Source organism: Anabrus simplex, chromosome 8, assembly GCF_040414725.1.
Source record: "Anabrus simplex isolate iqAnaSimp1 chromosome 8, ASM4041472v1, whole genome shotgun sequence".
Lineage (NCBI taxonomy): Eukaryota > Metazoa > Arthropoda > Insecta > Orthoptera > Tettigoniidae > Anabrus > Anabrus simplex.
In genome coordinates this window covers 198232167-198247138 of record NC_090272.1, presented here as the reverse complement: position 1 = coordinate 198247138, position 14972 = coordinate 198232167, and positions in this window count along the sequence as shown.

Here is a 14972-nt window from a genome sequence, read left to right as displayed (position 1 = left end):
ACCACACGAACATGACCGGGTCAATATAGAGGGGAGAGACAAGACATAGAGATTAAAGGAAAGTGTTGGTGTCAGGAAGGAAATTCGATAGAGCTACTACCGTAGTTGGCGTGGGATTGAGTATCCAACAGGACAATTGAGTGGGTTAAGCGAATTGTTGCCTAAAGAGCGGCTGTAACCATTTTATTCTACTAACTTCGAGCAGCGGACATTGAAACAAGATAGGGCCTATGGTTAATTGTACCAACCGACGTACGGCATTTACAGAGGTTAGACTCGATCAATGTCATACGAAATAACCGATCAGGCGTGCACATATGATTTAGCCGCAAACGAATAATATTAGTGATGTGACGTCTAGTATAATAATGCAAGGTAAACCACGGAGATTTCGGAATAGTCGGAAGGAGCGTAAACAAACTACGACCTTTTCGACACGAGGGGTGACTCCAATCATACTGCCATAATTGTCTGGTCTTATCGCGACAACCGCTCCAGAAATCAGCGAAGGGTAACGCCAAATCGTACGTAATGCCCTGACCTCGAGCTGCCACCTGAGCCAAAGCATCAGCCTGTTCATTACCTTTAATATTTGAATGACCCGGAATCCAAATTCAGCTAACCCTTTCACCTAATTTGTGTAAATCGAAACAGAGTTTGCGAAGATTTTAAATGTACCGTGCCAATTTTTCCGGAAACTGGGATTAGTTAAGGCTTGGAGCACACTCAGGGAATCAGATGCAATGTAGGCATTGTCTAGTGGCGAATACTTTACGCATAGTAAGGCTTGACGGATTGCAAAAGCCTCCGCCGTAAAAACAGCTGTTTCCGACGGGAAAGAAGATTGTTTTGAAAGGTGTAAATCGGGTGAGAAAACAGCAGCCCCTACACCTGGAGGGTTGTGAAGTTTAGACCCATCAATTATTGGTGATAGGTAATGAACATCCTGGGACAAAGCTAGACGTAGGTACGTACTTCCTAGCACTGTTTGTCCAGAACTGACCAAGGGGTTGAGATCCACCGAATGATGGTAAAATAAGGGAAGGGACATAATAGTTTGCTTGAAAGGAAAGAAGATAATTAGATGTGGACGGGGTACGAACAATAGAAGTGCGAAGGGAATTAAAGTAATTACATGCCCAGGCAAGGGCTGGGTAACGGCGTAGGGGAGTACCACGTTCTTGGTAGTAGCGTACGAGTAATGCTAATTTGGGAAGGAGTGAGTGTGAGTTAAGAGAGAGAGTAATTGTATGCCTCGAATCCTCCTTTCTTGTAAATGTCATCCAAATCACTTCTCCTACATTTGATAACCCACTGATCACACCTACAACAAAAGAAAACAACAACAAATTAAAATCTAACTTATGAGTGCAACTTTTACGCCATTGTCTACTTTCGATTTAAGTAATTAATCCAAGATAAGAATACTTTTTGATACCTAAATGTTAAACCTAATGTGATGTGTACACTAATAATTTACAATATTGGAATTTACTTACACTGTTTTGTCTCGAGGAAAGCGGAAGAAAGAGTTTATTGTACTGAAGTAGGGCCTATAACACATTTTTCTTAGCGGAGTAAAACATTTGCAGCAATTGCCTGTTGTTCGCTCTCAGTAGGCCTTGACAAGGACGAAGAAAGTTTTCTTATGGGGCTTTTTTGTGGAAAATAATCGTCGCTGTGTTTCAAACTTAATCCCATTTAAAGATGAAGGTGCTGTGCTGATCATTGCTTTTGTGCTATGGGCTTGTATAGTTGGGATTATTGATTGGAGGTGTTTCTCAATTATACCTTCATGTTCTGGTGATTCTATTGTTGCGAGAATGCTTTCAATTTTTGCTCGGAACTAGGCCTTGCGCTCTTCTATGTCATCACTTAGCCTTCTTTTCAGGGGATTATGCAATTCCTTCAGAATAATGTCCTTTTCTTCGTATTAAGGTGCTTCCTGAATGACTAAATTTGTATCTGATTCTAAAGTTTGTTCGTTAACACCACCAGTATATTTAGCCACTAGGTGTATATGTTTGCACATATTAAATTAAATGGAAGAGTCGTGGCATGTACAAACGTATGAATGAATGCAGGTATTGCACTCTGTACACTTCAGGTCACAGTCGCAATTCATTTTACCCGTTCTTCTGACCTCGATTGATTGATTGATTGATTGATTGATTGATTGATTGATTGATTGATTGATTGATTGATTGATTGATTGATTGATTGATTGATTGATTGATTGATTGATTGATTGATTGATTGATTGATTGATTGATTTATTTATTTATTTATTTATTTATTTATTTATTTATTTATTTATTTATTTATTTATTTATTTATTTATTTATTTATTTATTTATTTATTTATTTATTTATTTATTTATTTATTTATTTATTTATTTAGCAAAATAAGTATGGTATTTTAATTGATGTCTATCATAATGCGTACCTACTTGAGAGTCTTTTAGGCAACTAAAATAACCTGTTAACACCTAAGGATCCGAAGTCTAGTAATCACTATTGCATGTTTCTACGGTGGTTGGAAATGCAGTGTCCGAATGAAAACTTACAACCTGTTTTCCTTGACTGGGTCAAGGATGAAATGAATGAAGCATATATAGGCTATTAGTACGATGGGGTCGCCACTCCAAAAGTGATTTATTAATGACTGATAGATACTATGAAATGAGAATGGAGAGTGTTGCTGGAATGAAAGATGACAGAGAAAACCGGAGTACCCGGAGAAAAACCTGTCCCGCCTCCGCTTTGTTCAGCACAAATCTCACATGGAGTGACCGGGATTTGAACCACGGTATCCAGCGGTGAGAGGCAGAAACGCTGCCGTCTGAGCTACGGAGGCTCAGTGTGTTGTCTGAATCTTACGAGAAAAGTGGTGGAACAAACACTAACACCCAGTCTCTGAGCCAGAAGAAGTAATTAGACGGGATTAAAATCTCCGATCCGGATGGAAATCAAATCAAATCTGGGACCTTCTGAAATGACGACCACAACGCTGGCCATTCAGCCAAGGATTCGTATAAAACGAAATCCTTATTGAGTACTAACATTCTTCTTTCTTTCTTTCTTAATCAGCTTAGCCTCCAGGGTTGGCTTTTCCCTCGGACTCAGCGAATGATCCCACATCTACCACCTCAAGGGCAGTGTCCTGGAGCGTGAGACATTGGGTCGGGGATAGAACTGGGAAGGATGACCAGTACCTCGCGCAGGCGGCCTCACCTGCTATGCTGAACAGGGGCCTTGGGGGATGGGATGATTGGAAGGATAGGCAAGGAAGAGGGAAGGAAGCGGCCGTGGCCTTAAGTTAGGTACCATCCCGGCATTTGCTGGAGGAGAAGTAGGAAACCACGGAAAACCACTTCTAGGATGGCCAAGGTGGGAATCGGACCCACCTCTACTCAGTTGACCTCCCGAGGCTGAGTGGACCCCGTTCCAGCCCTCGTACCACTTTTCAAATTTCGTGGCAGAGCCGGGAATCGAACCCGGGCGGACAGTATTAACATTCAACTATCGCAATAGAAAGAAGCAGAAATCATTATTTAGTTTCATTATTTCTATCAATTTTGAACACGTAACGTTCGTTGTTTCAATCTTGCCGCCTGATTCTTTTTCAGGGACTTAAGACTCTAGGTTTTAAAGTTATACAAACATGTAAGGCACATGGACAGATTTTATTTGTACTATTGCTTAAGAATGAAGGAAATTCATACTTTAAAACGTGGGAGCGGCTCCACACGCTGCGCTCCCGAGAAAAGCTGCATCGGCTGCACCTCGCGGAAATTCTTCATGGCTGCACCAGCATGAGCGATTCCTGAAGAGAGGGGGGATATACGGTTCAACCAGTACCTGCACCGCTTTCCACTAAACTACTTCTAAGTAATAAGGTCAATGAGGGAGGAATAACTAAAAACTTATATTGTTTATTCGGGGGAAGGCTATCTCAGGAGCTCCGAGTATAAGTGGAACTAATCAATTTCCGAAACTCCCAATTATAATAGGTATTACCGTGAAGAAAATTATTACAAATGCGTGGGCGGTGACGATTACATTATAAATTTGGTCGTCACCAATTAAGTAGCCTGGTTGTCCTAGTTCGGCTCGAATTAGTAAGTTGAGAGATGTACCTACCATTCCTGCTCAAGCACCAAAAATGAAGTATAATAGTCCAATGTCCTTATGATTAGTTGAAGAAAGCAAAACAAAACAAAGCTACTTCTACTTCTTGCTCCGCACGTGGCGCGAAATCGCTAGGTAGGAGGTACTGAACGCCGAGATCCCTCGAGCAGTCCCGAGCATAGCCGATTATGGCTGCACCTCGACATTCCCTAGACACAAGTGGTTATAACAGAGGCAGGTAAAAGGACAAATAAATAAACAAATACACTCAGAATAAGGAGCGCAGCGTAGATCTAGTTGGCCGTGTCTGAAGGATGACTCGCGTATTCAACTGTTGTGATGATGGCTTTGCTATTTCTCATACCATAAAGTTCGACTTAAGTGTGCAGAACGTCTGCATTTAAGTAACGCTTTATCAAGTCTAGCTTAAGAAAGTAGAACTTGACCTACTGTACGACTATGAATACGAGAGACGTTTAAGTCGACTTCACGAATAAGTAGGGTACAGCTTTGTTAAGTCGTTCTTATTAGAGAAATAAATCACCAACTATGAATACCGGCCTTAGAATTATAGCGTGCCAAACTTTTGTTGGGTAGCCTACTCCGGATAGATAAATACAGTACTGAGTACTGTGACTGGTTGGGCTATCTGTCGTCAGTGTAGGTGCGTTAACTGGGAGGGCATCAACTCCCATGACTGAAGAACACACAGGAATGGCTGATGCAAAGATACGCGGGTATAAAACAATGAGGAGTTATTTCCATCATAAGAAAGTTGTAGGAAAAACGCAAGAAACGATATAAAACATATTGTTGCTGTGCACCGTATAGCACATAGTCTTCAATTAAATATATTAAGTTCTGCAAAAAACTATGTTGGTGAAGTTGATTTATTGCTGAAGTCGTTCTATATAATCTACCTCCGTTCTCCAAAGAGGCTTCGAGATCTGAGACGAGAGTTCGGAAATTTCAGTACCGGTATTAGCACAGTGTCGTATCGGTGGCCAGCAAGGTTGATTGTGTATCAGCCCTAGTGACTGACTGGAACTGTGCACTTGTAAAATGTAATTGTAAGTAGCCTATATACCGGGTGGTTCACCAGGCCCTTATATTTTCGGAAGCAGGAAAACCAAACAACGCGTATAACCTAAAGATCAAAATATTCGCATTTGGGCCATACATAACCCACACGGTATTCATGAAAGACCCCTGAATCAACAAAGTCGGAATTGGGTGTGAAGTCTCGGCAAACCGAATAGTGGGTCCAGTATTCTTCTCGGATACGATGAACACTGACGGATACAAGGACATTTTCCTGCAATTTATCGAGCAACTAGACTATATTGAACTCACTCAAGGTTATTTTCAGCGACTTGCCACACCTCAACCGAGTCTCTCGCTCTGATTCTGTGAGGACAGAGTAATCTCTAAGAATGTGTGGCCGCCAAGATCACCGGACTTAACGACACCAGATTATTTCCTATGAGATTATCTCAAGTATAGAGTGTATCGAAATCGACCACGAACAGTTGAAGATTTGAAGATCAACATCTTGACTCAAATCAATGGAACACTCGAGGAAATGTCGCAGTGAACTGCCAGAAGCATGCAGCGGAGGATACGGCTGTGTCTACAAGAAGATACGGGACATATAGTATCGCAGGGCGAATAATAGATGGTAAAATCTTTGACAATATTTATTAAAAATATTCATGAAAACTGCCCTGCAGTTGAAACTTCAAAATCAAATTTCCAGCCAATATTTTCAAAAGTGCAGAAATAAAATATCGATGCTGTTGTATTCTGAGACATCCACTTGCTTAAAAATGTCCAAAATAAATATCACTCGTTTAGAGATCGTAAACACCCTACAGATCATCTAATATGGATTTAAATACCAAAATAACACTTTGCATTTTGAATTTCATTAAGTCCATCACTTATGATGCAGACCTACAATTTTTCTAATATTTTTGAACATAATATTAACACACACTTTCATGAATAAGTTGGTAGTTCAAATAAAAATATTTGATCACTTGCTGTATACTTCTACAGTTCGTCTAAGTTGAAAAATAAAATAGTGCACTCGCAAACCCTAGAGTTCATCTACGTGAAATTACTTCAAGGTATAAATGATTTTAAAAAGGAATTTACAGTTCAAAAGCAAGACATGAAGCTTTCTTGAATTACACTGACTGACAGAGCAAATGCAACACCAAGAAGGAGTGGTCAGAACTTTATGCCAATTGCAGGGTAGACTGACGTCACTGAGGTATGCTCATGATGTGAAATGCGCCGCTGTGCTGCGCACGTAGCGAACGATAAATGGGACACGGCGTTGGCAAATGGCCCACTTCGTACCGTGATTTCTCAGCTGACAGTCATTGTAGAACGTGTTGTCGTGTGCCACAGGACACGTGTATAGCTAAGAATGCCAGGCCGCCGTCAACGGAGGCATTTCCAGCAGACAGACGACTTTACGAGGGGTATGGTGATCGGGCTGAGAAGGGCAGGTTGGTCGCTTCGTCAAATCGCAGCCGATACCCATAGGGATGTGTCCACGGTGCGGCGCCTGTGGCGAAGATGGTTGGCGCAGGGACATGTGGCACGTGCGAGGGGTCCAGGCGCAGCCCGAGTGACGTCAGCACGCGAGGATCGGCGCATCCGCCTCCGCCGCCAAGCGGTGGCAGCCCCGCACGCCACGTCAACCACCATTCTTCAGCATGTGCAAGACACCCTGGCTGTTCCAATATCGACCAGAACAATTTCCCGTCGATTGGTTGAAGGAGGCCTGCACTCCCGGCGTCCGCTCAGAAGACTACCATTGACTCCACAACATAGACGTGCACGCCTGGCATGGTGCCGGGCTAGAGCGACTTGGATGAGGGAATGGCGAAACGTCGTGTTCTCCGATGAGTCACGCTTCTGTTCTGTCAGTGATAGTCACCGCAGACGAGTGTGGCGTCGGCGTGGAGAAAGGTCAAATCCGGCAGTAACTGTGGAGCGCCCTACCGCTAGACAACGCGGCATCATGGTTTGGGGCGCTATTGCGTATGATTCCACGTCACCTCTAGTGCGTATTCAAGGCACGTTAAATGCCCACCGCTACGTGCAGCATGTGCTGCGGCCGGTGGCACTCCCGTACCTTCAGGGGCTGCCCAATGCTCTGTTTCAGCAGGATAATGCCCGCCCACACACTGCTCGCATCTCCCAACAGGCTCTACGAGGTGTACAGATGCTTCCGTGGCCAGCGTACTCTCCGGATCTCTCACCAATCGAACACGTGTGGGATCTCATTGGACGCCGTTTGCAAACTCTGCCCCAGCCTCGTACGGACGACCAACTGTGGCAAATGGTTGACAGAGAATGGAGAACCATCCCTCAGGACACCATCCGCACTCTTATTGACTCTGTACCTCGACGTGTTTCTGCGTGCATCGCCGCTCGCGGTGGTCCTACAGCCTACTGAGTCGATGCCGTGCGCATTGTGTAACCTGCATATCTGTTTGAAATAAACATCAATTATTCGTCCGTGCCGTCTCTGTTTTTTCCCCAACTTTCATCCCTTTCGAACCACTCCTTCTTGGTGTTGCATTTGCTCTGTCAGTCAGTGTATTATAAATAGCAAGCTGAAATTCACACGACGCACTTTTCTGTTGTTGGAGCACTATGATTAACTGAGTGCTTTGTTAAAAGTCAGTCAGTGGGATCACTCACTCAAAATATGGAGATCACCTGGAATCTGATTATAAGTGTTGGTGTTGTGCTGTCCAGCGGCTTGGTGCCTGGAACATTCTGCAGCGTGCAGCCAAAGCTCGAACTCAGCACCAGCAGCGTGACAAGTCCGTTCAGTGAAGATACCACGTTAATATCCCTCGTCGACGTCCCTCGATGGGTACCATGATCGAAGAAACCACGTTAATCCCACGTTGGAAATGACGTTCGATGCAGCAGAATCTCACAACACTTTGCCAAGATTTCCGATGTTCTTTTAGAGATAATGTTGGAACACGGAAAGTTCAATTGGCACTATAGAGCTTTCAGTTATCACTAAGATTGATAATATACACCGACACAAGTCTCAATGCACAGTTCGTATTCTCACGTTAGTTTTACGGTGTTGAATATGTGACTTAGAATATCACAGTCTATGCTACGGTACGATTCGTAAGTCAGGTTAATGAAGTAATGACTTACAATCGTTTTCAACATGGAAAACACAGTTTTTCACACACACAGTTTATAGAATTAGGATTTAACACTGTCACAGTTCATAATAGTCACTGATTATGCCTGAGGTTCGACCGTAGAATAATCATCACAGTCCATAAAACACTGGAAAATATGTCATTAACAACAGTCTCTGGAATAATACTGTTCATAGATTAAGAAGATTTTATGACTAAATTTGCACAAAACGAGTCCGTACGACTTAATATTGTCATAAAAAGTTCTTAATATTCATTTAGTTTCTCGTAGTGTGATCGAAAGTTCGAGAGAATACACGAAAAAATAGTCACATTTAGCCTTGTTATTTGGTGAATATTTAGTGGAATAGTATCTCACACAGTCCACAATTGTACTAGTATAGGAGAAATATGTCTCTGAATCGTTAAATTGGTCACAAATTAGAAGTTTAGTTTTTCACACGCAATGTCTTAGAATATTGTCACGGTCAATGATACAGTTCAGAACTACGTGAACATGAGAAAGTCCACAATACCGTCAACTGCTAAATGAAATACTTGGATCTCCAATTACACTTCAATTCCCAATTTCTACTGTAACTTCACTCGGTTAACACACTCCTAAATATTATATAACGACGATTTAGTCGGAGAAAATTTTAGAACATTTTCTTCGTCGCGATGCGGTAGAAACTTTACTTGCGACGTCTTCGCACAATTTCAAAGTGTTCGAGTGTGACTTCTACGTCCTCGCGGATCGCGACGGAGCATACTGTCCTTCTGTCATAATCGCAGAACACACTGGCTATAACCTCGGTTCGTTGACCTATTTATACCTGGGTGGGAGCAGCGCTCGAAATCAGGTGATGAAAGGATGATAATACATCCCAAACTTTAACTTGTTACATCTTGGAAACCACTGGACGGATTAATCTCAAATTTGCAGGTTTCACTTTCAGAATATGGGCTACAATTTAGTGTTGGTCTCATGCTAATCGATCCAGGCGTTAATAATTTCAAAAAATGGTTTCGAGAGAATTCTGAGGGGAGGGAAACTACAGGCAGTGCTGAAGTCACTTGACCTTGCTTCATTCATGCGGTCACCCTACGCAGTGCAGTGAGAACGAGAACTTCTCTCACACAGCTGTCTGTGCATCGAAACTTACCCGTTCGCTCATGAATAAAGATTTATAACTCGTATGTGCCAGGGCCTATGCCTTCCTGGTAAAATATATTAGAGTACTGCCATTCGTTAAAGTACTGCTGTTATATCAACTATGTATTTCCAACCAACCTTATCCGATATCTACTGATATCGTATGTAGAGCTATCCTCAAATTTGAAAGCAACAATCCAAGTGACATTGATTTCGGATGACTAACACCGCCGAAAATTGTGGTAAAATAGTTTAATGTTGCTAACAATTTGTTGCCGCAAAAGACAAAGAAGATATATGAAAAATTCGATGCGCAGTTCATGGATTGGAGAAGAATCGAGTTCATTTCCTGTGTTTTAATGTGTCTTGCTTTGAGGTTGATTTCTCAAAACCACAGCCCTGCTCCGTGGATACCACCTGTTGAACTAGTCGGGAACATTCACGGCCAATATACTGTATATTGTTGCGGAAATTTCGTAGGTTTCAGAAGTGTAAGAAAGTGCCGGGGTGAATGGGTATACAGAGAAAAGATGAGAGCACAATTTAAAACACTAAAATTGGAAATGTTATTTCTTTTCTTTCTTTGCCTTTTGACTTCAAACTTTGATAAACAACAACAGCCATTGAGGAGCTCGACGGCTCAGATAACACGAATGATTAACCTTCAGATACACAGTAATTTGCAGAATGATCTTGTAGCTCCAACGTTACACTATTCCAAAGAGCACCTTGGCTCCGCTCGACTTACACTCTAGGAGATTGAACTCCGAAACTTACTACAACCTAGCCTCTCCAAGGCACAATTTTCTTATCCAAACACTTGATAAGCCTAAAACACAGAGTTCGCTGTCTTTTCTGCTCGACAGTCTCATCCACAATAGTCTATGAGTAAGTAAGAATTAAATAGAGGCAATAAGTGCCCATTCTAAATGGCCTTAGTGAAGAAAAGAAAAGGTTTAAGAAATCGACCATAGACAAAATGCTAAGAGGCGAAACACTTGCTCTCCTTTTGAAATACACTTTGAAACACTTAAGATCCTATATGGGCTTATGGCCCTAAGTTACAGAGGCTAAGCCTTTACTACGGAGGGTGAGTAGATGGAGAAGATATTAAGTTCCAAAAGTAGAGATAAAATTTAAAATTGTACAAAATCATAGTCACCCCAATACCAAGTAGAATGGGAATTAAACGAGGGTGAACATTCTTTATTCCCTAAGTTAAATCTTTCCCAGCCGGGATATCAATAAAGTCTTTAGACTTGCTTGAAAATGTATATTTAAAAGATGATATTAACTTGAGAAATTTGCATTAAGCATGAATTTTGAAACCTTCCTTTCAAGTCAGCTATCTGGAGCAATCACATATTTAAAAGGTGTCTGCCAATACCTCGAGCTGGTGGGCCTTTCGACGGCGGGAAAGGCTTTCCCCTGCCTCTACTACTTATGCACTCCAGACTGGAGCGATGAAGAAGACACAATGGCCCAAAAGCTCCCAGCTTTTATAGCGAAGGGGAAAGTTTCAGAAGTCTCTAGGCCGATGGCCTGTACACACCCTCGATTTTGATTGGCTAACCGAATAAATATCAAAATTTCTGATTGGCTAATACTATCATGAACAAGGAGGCTATGTAGTGCTGACAACTTCAGCACATAAAGAAACAATTTTACAAACATTTCAGGTTATTCAAGTTAGAAAATACAAATTTATTTGAAAGTTAATTGTCTGTCCTCCCACCAGAGGGGGCACGTAAGTAGCCAGTAGAGACATCTGAAGATTAAAGTTCAAAACTTCTTCCAATACACAGTTCAGGGTTCACATCACAGATGGCCTTCTAACAGGCGCTCCGTTCAAATGCACGTAGGTGTACCTCCAGTACATATATAATGCCTGCCATTTGTTGCAATAGTCGAGAACAAGCTGAATTGTTACTGTTTAATCATCAATAAAGTAATAAGGTAAAATATACTGTAAATAAATATACGACATTTATTTATGGTCGAACAAAAACAGGCGTATGCATGCCTATCCTATTAAGGAGAAGTAACACTGGAAGAATGAAGATATCAAGAAAAGAAAGGGCAAGGTCACGAAAGACGTTAAACTGAAAGACTCCCTAGGGCTCGCAAACCTATAGTCCGAGCCTCTTTGAGTTGCCGGTTATTTCCTGAGCCGTGTCTGGGCAAATAGATGATGCAACAACCGCCTGATCCATAAAGCCCAGTGATGCCATCAGCAAGTCTGCGATAAGCTTCCGTACAACGTAAAGTGTGATTTATTATTCTTAGCCTATACAGCAGTAACTGCGTTTCGTGGCTTTTGAATTAAGCGTTGAACAGCGTATTTCCTTGTGCTGTGCATTTTTAAAGCACGAATCTTTTGGGAGAGTGAGAAGAGAATTACGCAAACAATTTCCTGGACCACGAGTGCCAAAGTGTATTTAACTGATGAAAAAACGAAGGATAGTTGTTAAGGACTTGAGCGATCCCCCGTGTTTAAGGAAACTGGCTTAGCAAAGTGAGGTTTCATATTCTTCTGCGCGGCGGGCGGAAAGAAAACTGATATTTAAGCCCTACGACTAAACCTAAAAACTATAATACGAGACAGGGTTACAAAGAACAGTGGACTTCGAAAAAGCGTACGATTCAGTAGACAGAATTTCGCTACTGAATATTTTAGAGGAATTTGGAGTAGACACAAATTCAATCAATATAATTAGCCAAACTCTGACCGAAACAAAGTCCAGAGTGAAATCTATGGGAGAGATCTCAGATGAATTTGAAATTAAATCGGTGTCAGGCAGGGAGATGGGCTTTCCCCGGTTCTGTTCAATATCGTCCTGGAAACAGGCAATAACAGTATGGGAGAAAGACTTAAAGAAAGGAGACTCCAGCATGAGGTAAGATTAGGTTCAAAGCACGAAGAGGTTGGTGTAAACTGTTTGGGCTTTGTTGACGGCATAGCAATCCTCTCTGGAAGTATAGAGACTGCCTTAGAGCAAATTAACCTTCTGAAAGAAATAACAGGAAAAGTTGGTCTTCATATATCTCTTGAGAAGACTAAATTCATGTCAAATATTAGGGATTAATCCACAGTACCAAAAACAGAGTACGGGAAAATCAACAAGATTAATAAATTTAAATACCTAGGTGAAATATGTCAGGTTAATGGACTCGTTAAGGAAGCAAACAGATCAAGAGCAAGAAAACTAGAACTAGCATACCAACTCACTAAAGATACCTACAATAAGAAGAATCTCTCAACGAAAACTATAATCCCACACTACAACACAGTAATCAAACCAGAAAGTCTGTATGCCACAGAATGCATGTTCTCTATGAAAGCTGGTGAAATGGAAGAGAGAAAAATAAAGGAAAATATTGAGGAAAATTTGGGGTCCATTGTAAACGAAGGAAGGAGAGTTTAGACATACGGGGAATAAAGATCTATACAAGGATGAGGAAAATGAAAGGCTGATAGACACGATCAGGAAGAGAAGAATTACATTTTTTTGTCACAAAATGAGGATAGATAACAGTAGATTGACAAAACGAGTGTTTAACCACGTTTACAAGAGCAAGAATGGCAACCAGTGGATCCAAGGAGTAAAAAAAGATATGTCAGAGATTGGAATAACAGACGATGTAATACAAGTCAGAACAAATTTCAGAAGGTTGATACAAAATTTCAAGGGTTTCCAGGAGAAGGAAAAGAGGAAAGATAATAACATCTGGACACAGGAGAGGAGGAAACAGCAAAGTGAAAGGATGAAGAACTATTGGAAGTCAAGGAAAGAAGAATTAAGATGAATGCACAGGGTTACTTTCCATGGTCCTTAAATGGCCAAAATCGAATAAAGAAGAAGAAGTTGCAAGGGTGCAAAGTTTAAGCACAAGAAACCCAGCTACAAGAAAATATTCAGTCTGTCAACAGTGATTAAATCCTGAATTTGTGCTGTTTTCTGAAGAGGCGTGGTTTTATTTGCTGTTGTTGTTGTTTGTTCTTTGGGTCATCATTCCATACACTGGTTTGATGCAGTTCTCCACGCCACCCTATATTGTGCTACCCTTTTCATTTCTACGTAACCACTACATCCTACATCTACTCTGGTCTGTTTGTCATACTCATGCCTTGGTCTACCCCTACACTTCCCTCAACAACTAGCTGAACCGGAGTACCATCACACGGTACAACGCATGTCCACAGGCTCAGGGATGCACCATTTTTCATGGCACGTTATTCATTACTCGTGTTCTGGTTCGTACTCGAACCTTTTTCTTCTTCTTCGTGAAATGTTGTGTTGGGCTCCTTGTGATTTTCACCCAGTCAATATTCTTAAGGGATTTATAAAACACTATATAGATATCTGTATAAATATAAATAAATAAACAAATAGGAGCACTGTATTATACACACGACAGAAAACACAGGGGGTTTGGAGAAAGAGGTGCGCATGATAGACTTGATTAACTCATAGAGCGGTAACGGTATGGTATTCAAGGGATAAACTTCATACAGAAGGTAGTAATCAGCTCCAGTAACAAAATAGAAGAAAAACTGAGAATGAAGAAAGAGACACCACAAAAAGAAAACTATCAGGTTATATACACAAAGGAAGCCAGGAGCATACCGACAAAAAAAAATGAAAGAGTAATATTATATCAAGTTATAAAGTGAGGTTGGAGTCATCAAGAAAAGTAGTAATTATTGAAATTGCAGTGGGTATCAGATTATAGAGTAAACAAGAAATACTGGTAGGCAATGAAAATTTGTGCTGGATAAGGTGGTGTAAAAGACGTTGGCGAGCTGAACGATATAAAGGACATTGGAAAAAGATATGATTAGCATCTCCGTCGTGGTAACCACATTCACAAAAGGGTTGAGTTGTCAGATGAAAACGATATTTATAGAGCGGAGTAAGGGCATGATTAAATCTTAGACGGATTATAGTAGTTATATGTCGTCTAGAGTACTGGCCTGTTATGAACCACGGTTGTAGGGGGATAAGAGGTTGTAGTTGGTAGTACGATCTGCCTTTGTACTTGGCAGTATCATGCCATTCTGATTGCCGTTCAGAGTGAGCCTTGTTTTTGACATGTATAAAATAATCAGTGGGGGGAATGGCTATAGTAGAGGCGGGAAGCGGAAGACATGCTGCTTGCTTTGCATAAGCATCGGCTTGTTCATTTCCAAAAATTCCAATATGCGCTGGCACCCAGACGAAAGTGAGGTAGACGTCTGAGTGATCGAACCTGTATATCTGTCTTATACTTAAATCAGTCACTCTACAAAGCTCAATATTTCCGAGTTTTGTCGTTAGATGGCAGTGTCACGCCATCTTTAATTTCCAGGCCTTGCTTCCCTTCGAAATTAGGTAATGTTGGTTAGTCCTTGTTTTCTTACTGGGATCACGAGGAGAAACAACAAGATGGTCCCCACACTAAACGAGACCGCTTTTCTGACCCATCACAAGGTTTTTCGCAAATTTAAACCGTGA